The 6,000-nt window shown below is 39.8% G+C and overlaps 1 protein-coding gene across 2 annotated transcripts in view; it reads right to left on the reverse strand.

Moving 5' to 3' along the window:
- SLC2A9 (solute carrier family 2 member 9) overlaps nt 1–1,747 on the reverse strand; it is a 132,669-nt gene extending 130,922 nt beyond the window's left edge. Inside the window, exon 1 of one of the 2 annotated variants that reach the window (XM_054825038.1) lies at nt 1,733–1,747. The gene's annotated coding sequence lies outside the window, so the exon portion shown is untranslated. Of the gene's footprint in view, nt 1–837; nt 958–1,732 lie in introns of those variants that run through there. The other variant, XM_054825037.1, reaches the window with a different exon arrangement.
- Nucleotides 1,748–6,000: the final 4,253 nt, after the last annotated feature.

Here is a 6,000-nt window from a genome sequence, read left to right on the forward strand (position 1 = left end):
GATTTGCTTTCTTCTGTCTTAGGGCTCAGAAAGATAATAGATAAGAGATACACGATCAGAACCTCAACTTAAGCCTTCAGTAATTTTCAGTGTTTTTCAGGAGAACAGCTTAAATGTACAACAAAACCTTTCCTCTATGAATTACCTCACCATAAGTAATTTTATAATACAGAATTAGGCTCCTTGTCTGAGTAAGGAATGTCTTTATTTTATTAATAAGGATATATGATGCAAAGATTTCCCAACCTTGCTTTCCTGTCTTCCAGTTAAGAAAATACCCTTCACAATTTAAAAAATTTCTTTAGACCTACACTAAACTTTATAAGATCAAGTGGAGAAATTCCCATTAACTTACACAAATATTTGATCAGCCCTCTTGAATACAAACAAGCAAGGATACAAGAATCTCCATCTGTCTGTTGCAAGTTTCCACATACATTACTACATACTCTAAGAAAACACCATACCTACCCCTTTTTTTCTTTATATCTTACCATTGTAAGATTATTTCCCTGGGTATTGGTTAGAATACTTATGCCAGACCCCAAGTTTACAACTCTGAATTTGTGCCAAGGAGCTGAAACTCGTCATGATTTTTTTTTCTTTTTTTGTAATGAGCATTTTACTTTGCTTGAAGACAGAAGCAATTTGCAATAAAGCCACTTGCCAAGTTAGCATATGATTAATCTATACTTACAACAATTAAAGAAAGCATTAGAGAATTTGTTGCCTCCGAGGAACGCCGTGGTTACAGAACAGTGCCTTCAGAAGATAAAAGCTGTGACATTACATGCACAGATTCCTCTCAGAATCATAAGATTTCCCTTCAAAACAAACCTTTTGTGAATCAGTAAACAGATGAGTGATTGCTGTGCATCCTCTGCTGTGCTGGCACACAAGAGAAATGATGAGAAATTGAAGAACCTCTTCCTTCTCTCCCAGTCAGCAGAAGGGGCTCTGGACAGTGTAAGGAAAGACTGCCAACCACGATGTTTGCAAGTCGGATTTCAGTCAGTGCGCGGCTGATGGAGGTGGGGGAGGCATGCCTGCCGTCCCGTCCCAATTGGCCAGAAACTGCTATGGTCTCACTCTGTCCCTCTTGAGTACGGTAACAAATACATCATAAAACGTACCTCTCTGTTCACCAAGAAAACTTTTCCTCTGTCCACCACATTCACTCCCCACATTGGGGTGATAAGTACTTAGCCTGAAGTTTCTCAGGAGGGAAGAAGCTGAGTGGTACCTAAGGAACTGTCAGCTAGCAGGTTAAGAAACGTACGGCAACGAAGCTAATCTGTTGGCTTAATGTTAAGTGTACTGGAATAAAGATGAAAGAACGAAGATCAGCATAGTAAGTCTTTCGACAAAGCATGCATTTGTTCACTTTGTTTCATTAGTTTTTCTGTCAGTCAATCTGTTTTACTGCAACAAAAGCCTTAAGAAGAAAATTACACCTCTCTAAGAAGGTCTTTGGGCTAAGAAACAAAAAAGAAGAGTTTTCTATTTTAGACATTAAAATACTAACATGGAATTGGTTTTCACTGAAATATACAGTTCTGTACTTGCTATTTTTTGTTTGATCTTACCTTACAGAGAGTTCTGAGGAAGACACGAGCTGAGTATTTAAAGAATTAGCACATCTAATAAATCCTGCATTTTATAGCTTCAGTCACATAAACGCTAATAAATTAATCACATTTGAAGTTGACTCCAGAAGCCAGTTGGTTCTTACCGAATTCTTTTCAAATCTGTAGCTTTCCCTGCTTGAACTTTACTGGAACTCAGCCTTGGGCTCACAACTGTCACAGAGATCAGCAGCTTTCACATGCTCAGCACTATCCAGCCAAAGTGACCACACGCTGCTTGAACAGACACTGACAGAGAACACACTGTTGTATTTACGTTAGTGCCTCACTTAAGGGTCTAAGTGTGCTTCCTCTAGCATCTGCCAGATCTTCTGGCTTGGATCCAGGAGACTGTAATAGCAGTGCCAGTAACACTTATGGGTGATACACCCTTTTTCCCAAAGAGCCATTATCATTGATATTAAATATTTACTCAGTAGTGACTACGAGACCCAGGATTTGCATTCTACTTCACTATCTAGTAGATAAATAGTTTCTTGGTAGAGAGTTCACAGCACTTTGGATGAAGAAAATAAGATGAGAACAACAAACAGAAGAAAGGACAAGTCTCAGTTAGTCATGCAATACACTTGCATCTCATCCTGCTGGAACCTCCCGACCACCACAGTACAGGATTATTCTAAAGCATCGATGAGGTTTTTCAGGAAGTACTGGACAGTTGTGCTAGTTTTCAAGCCTATACCTGAGCCATGAAGTGTTTGCTGAGGAGTTTGTTTCTAAGGACTATGCAAATGCTTTAAAGAACAGCATATACCATGGACAGTGAGTCACAGAGTGTGCCGCTGCATTTGTCTCTCATAATCACATAATTCTTTCTGCTTTGGAGACTTACAGCTCAGAAACCTGCTGTGAGGACAATGCCAGCAGCTGTTCTTTGTGGGAACAGACTAATGCCTACTGTCTGTTTTTCCCCTAAAAATCCAGGACGTTTATGATTCCAGCAATGCCACTACCCTCACCCATAACAGCCTAGGAAGTGGGAAACTTGGCTTCAGTCTCTTCTTCAGCATATGGAAGTTTGGTCCCATGCTTCTAGTTCCTGCTTAGATCAGGTTCAAACTATTGGAGACACTTTACAAGGACAGGTTGGAGTAGCGCCTTTCAAAGTGGTACCCAGTGTCCAGAAATTAAGATGAGGTTCACTAAGAAAAAAACCCGTAGCTAAGGGAAAGCTCAAGGCTGTGGCGTAAGTGGCGATGGCACTTCAGTACAGAGCCAGGTTCACAGCCTGGGATGCGCTCTTGCCAAACAGGCACAAGAAGGACTGTTGTTGATGTGGTCTTTTGCAGAGCAATACAGTTCTACTCCCTTCGACCATTCGAGAGCAGCCAACGACCTGTGACTTGGGGTGAGCAAGCCTTTGAAAATTGCTGGACCGAAGCAGACATTGAAACTGCTCCTCCAGCTACATGTCGGTGGCTGCCTCTTGTTGTCAGGTCTAGTCCTAGCTGCTGCATTAGGGCATGCAATAAGTACATCTGCTCAGAGAGCTTCTCAGCGTGCTCAGAGAAGATTCCTGCTTGCGACCATTTCTCTCCCTTTAGCCCAAACTGAGCACTAGGGCTACTGCAGAAGCAGCAGATGCCTAGAAAGTTACTGTGCTAAGGGCTATCAGCTTCACATAACTGAGTTTAAAATCAAAGCTGGCTGGGCTTTTATAAGGTCAGTTTTGAATGTTCCAATTCTATCTAAATCCCGTGTTGAACCAAACCTAATATGCCATATAAACTCCCATATAATCCTGTTAATCTACTGTTACGAACTGATCATTGTTCCAGCCTAGAGTCAGATTTAGAGGAGATTAGAATGGAGAGCTCTCCAAGCTGGCTCGGAGTCAAGAGGCAGTGTTAGGCACATGGGTCCACATCAGCCCAGTGGCCGCAGAGCTGCACACAGGGAAGGGCGCAGCACAGAACCAGACCCCAAGACCTCGCCTTTCACGCTGGGCTGGGTGTTTGTACCAGCTCACAGCGCTAGCGTGGGAGTCTTGGCACTATGCTCCTATAGTCACTGTAGAAGTAGCTGCAGATAGGAAAAAAGTAGGCTGTGCGCAGACTGCACTAAAATAAGACTTAAGGAATTTTCCTATGAGCTCGGATACATTAACAGGACAAGATACTGAAGATGTCGAGTTACAGGGTAAGTATGAAAGGCTGTTAACCCCCGTTGGTCAAGTGAAACTGAGCTCAGATATGGTCTGCAAGGACACAGGCCATAGTTGAAAACAATACACAAGTATTCAACCCAATTATTAATCTCTGATCTCATGAGACAGCATGCTGATGTTCCTGATGTCTCCTGTACTAGAACGGCTTCTCTGTGGAGCTGCATGAGAACTTAATCCAGAGACTAAAACTTTGATGAAATAACAGAAGAAACCTGTTGAAATAATGGATGGAGTTTCATGTGCTTCAATGTTCACTCTAGTATATATGCAGTCCAGCCATATATCCTTATTTTCCACAGGGAATCTTTTTCTAGATCTATCTAACCTTATGCTGAACCAGAACAAGCCATGTTTAATCTTGTAGCCAAGCTTAATCTTAAAGGAGTGCAATTTACAGAATTATGTGGATTAATTTATAGAAGGCTTTATGTGAGCACAGTACCAGGAAAGAAAACTCTGTATATATTTATAAAGTAATTCTACATTCATACACAGAAATAGAAACCTTAGAAGATAAGTAAAAAAACAAACTTGGTTTCAGTGTATAATAATTACGTTTTGAACAATTGAAGACCTTGCCTTTTAAATGAACTTGGTTTCTTTTTTAAAATCTATGTTAACTATGCACAAATGCTTACTTGAATTTGTAAAAGGCACAAGCTATATTTATTGTTTCATAACACAACATTTATGTAACAGATACTTCTGCTCCTTTCTATTAGTATTTGCATTGGTTGTTGCTTTGTTCTACTTAGGAAGATTATCTGCACCTAAACCAGAGTTTAGTCTTGCATGAGAACTCCCTGTACTGACACCCCTCTCTGATCCCACTAAACACATGCTAATGTGAGAGGTAGCATTACTAGCCTAGATTATGCTAATAAATATGTGCCATTATGCATAATGTGATGAACTAACATTTTGTGGAATAAAAACATGCCTTTGGGATTTTATGGTAAATGTTAAGTTTTATTGAAGAATAAATTGTGGTTAATTACATGTCTCAAAGGATGGGACTTCTGGAGTTCTTATTGCTAATGCAAACAACCACAGTGTCAGTTACTCAGCAATAGTAGCAACTAGAAAGTTATCCAAAGGAAAAGAACCTTCCTGGAAGTTGTACAAGTGATGTAGGCAGGTCAAGGAATAAAAAACATTTCAGAGTTTTAAAGTCTGTTGTAAATAAAATTTAACAAGAAAAAAGTTGCTTAGCAATGTTTCTTTTTTGACCTAGAAGCCATATGTGAGTAATTTGGACAGATTAACAGATATGAAGGCAGACATACAAGTGGAAGAGAAACTTGGAATCTGATGTGAGCCGAGACAATTGTGGTAGATATGTTTTAAAAAAATATGCACAGCTCATAAATTAAACCCTTACCTGACATACAAGACAAAAAATATATAACGAGACATAAGTGATTATAAGGAGACAGTATCAGTGAGCATGTATGAAGTCTGGCCATATGAGCTTTAAATGGATCACAGCCTATGCCAGCATGATATATTAATATACAGTTGAAAAGGGAATAAAATAACCACCCATCTCCCCCTGCACACATACACTCTTCTCCTAACATGCTGGCTCAGCATGCCCCAGTTCACCATCCCAGCTTGTAAGGAACTACATAAATATATGGGAAAAAACCCCACCCATTTTGTTAGATATAGTCTTCTACTTACTACATCCTTAATTCAGGCTGAAATTTAGTCTCTTACACATTCTCCCAACAAGTCTTCAGTTTTTCCTCTTCAGCAGCACCAACCCTCTTTTATGCTACTTGTCCTAGGAGTGTTAGTCCATCCTTAATTCAGATAAACTGACCAATTAGGCAAAGCAGTCCAGCTGCATTCCCTCTGCTCAAGTGTTCCTGGAAGGGGAGGACCTCTTAGCCCTACTTCGAGAGGAAGTTTTGCCCCTAGTGACTGTTGGGGAAAAATGGACCAATTTCCTTGAGCATTTTTCTATGGAGATTGCTCTTGAAAAAAAAATTTAAAATATAACAGGAATTATATTCAATTTAAAACAAAACCAACAGAAAAACTTGCTGTTTAGTCAATATTTTCAAAAGTTCTCTGATTTCAAACAAACCAAACAAAGCAAACTAGGCAAAAATAAACATTTAAAAAAATGGCTGGTGCTTTCTGTAGAAACACGATAAGCTAATCCTGAATTCTTTCCTAATA

This window comes from Grus americana, chromosome 4 (genome assembly GCF_028858705.1).
Source record: "Grus americana isolate bGruAme1 chromosome 4, bGruAme1.mat, whole genome shotgun sequence".
Classification (NCBI taxonomy): domain Eukaryota; kingdom Metazoa; phylum Chordata; class Aves; order Gruiformes; family Gruidae; genus Grus; species Grus americana.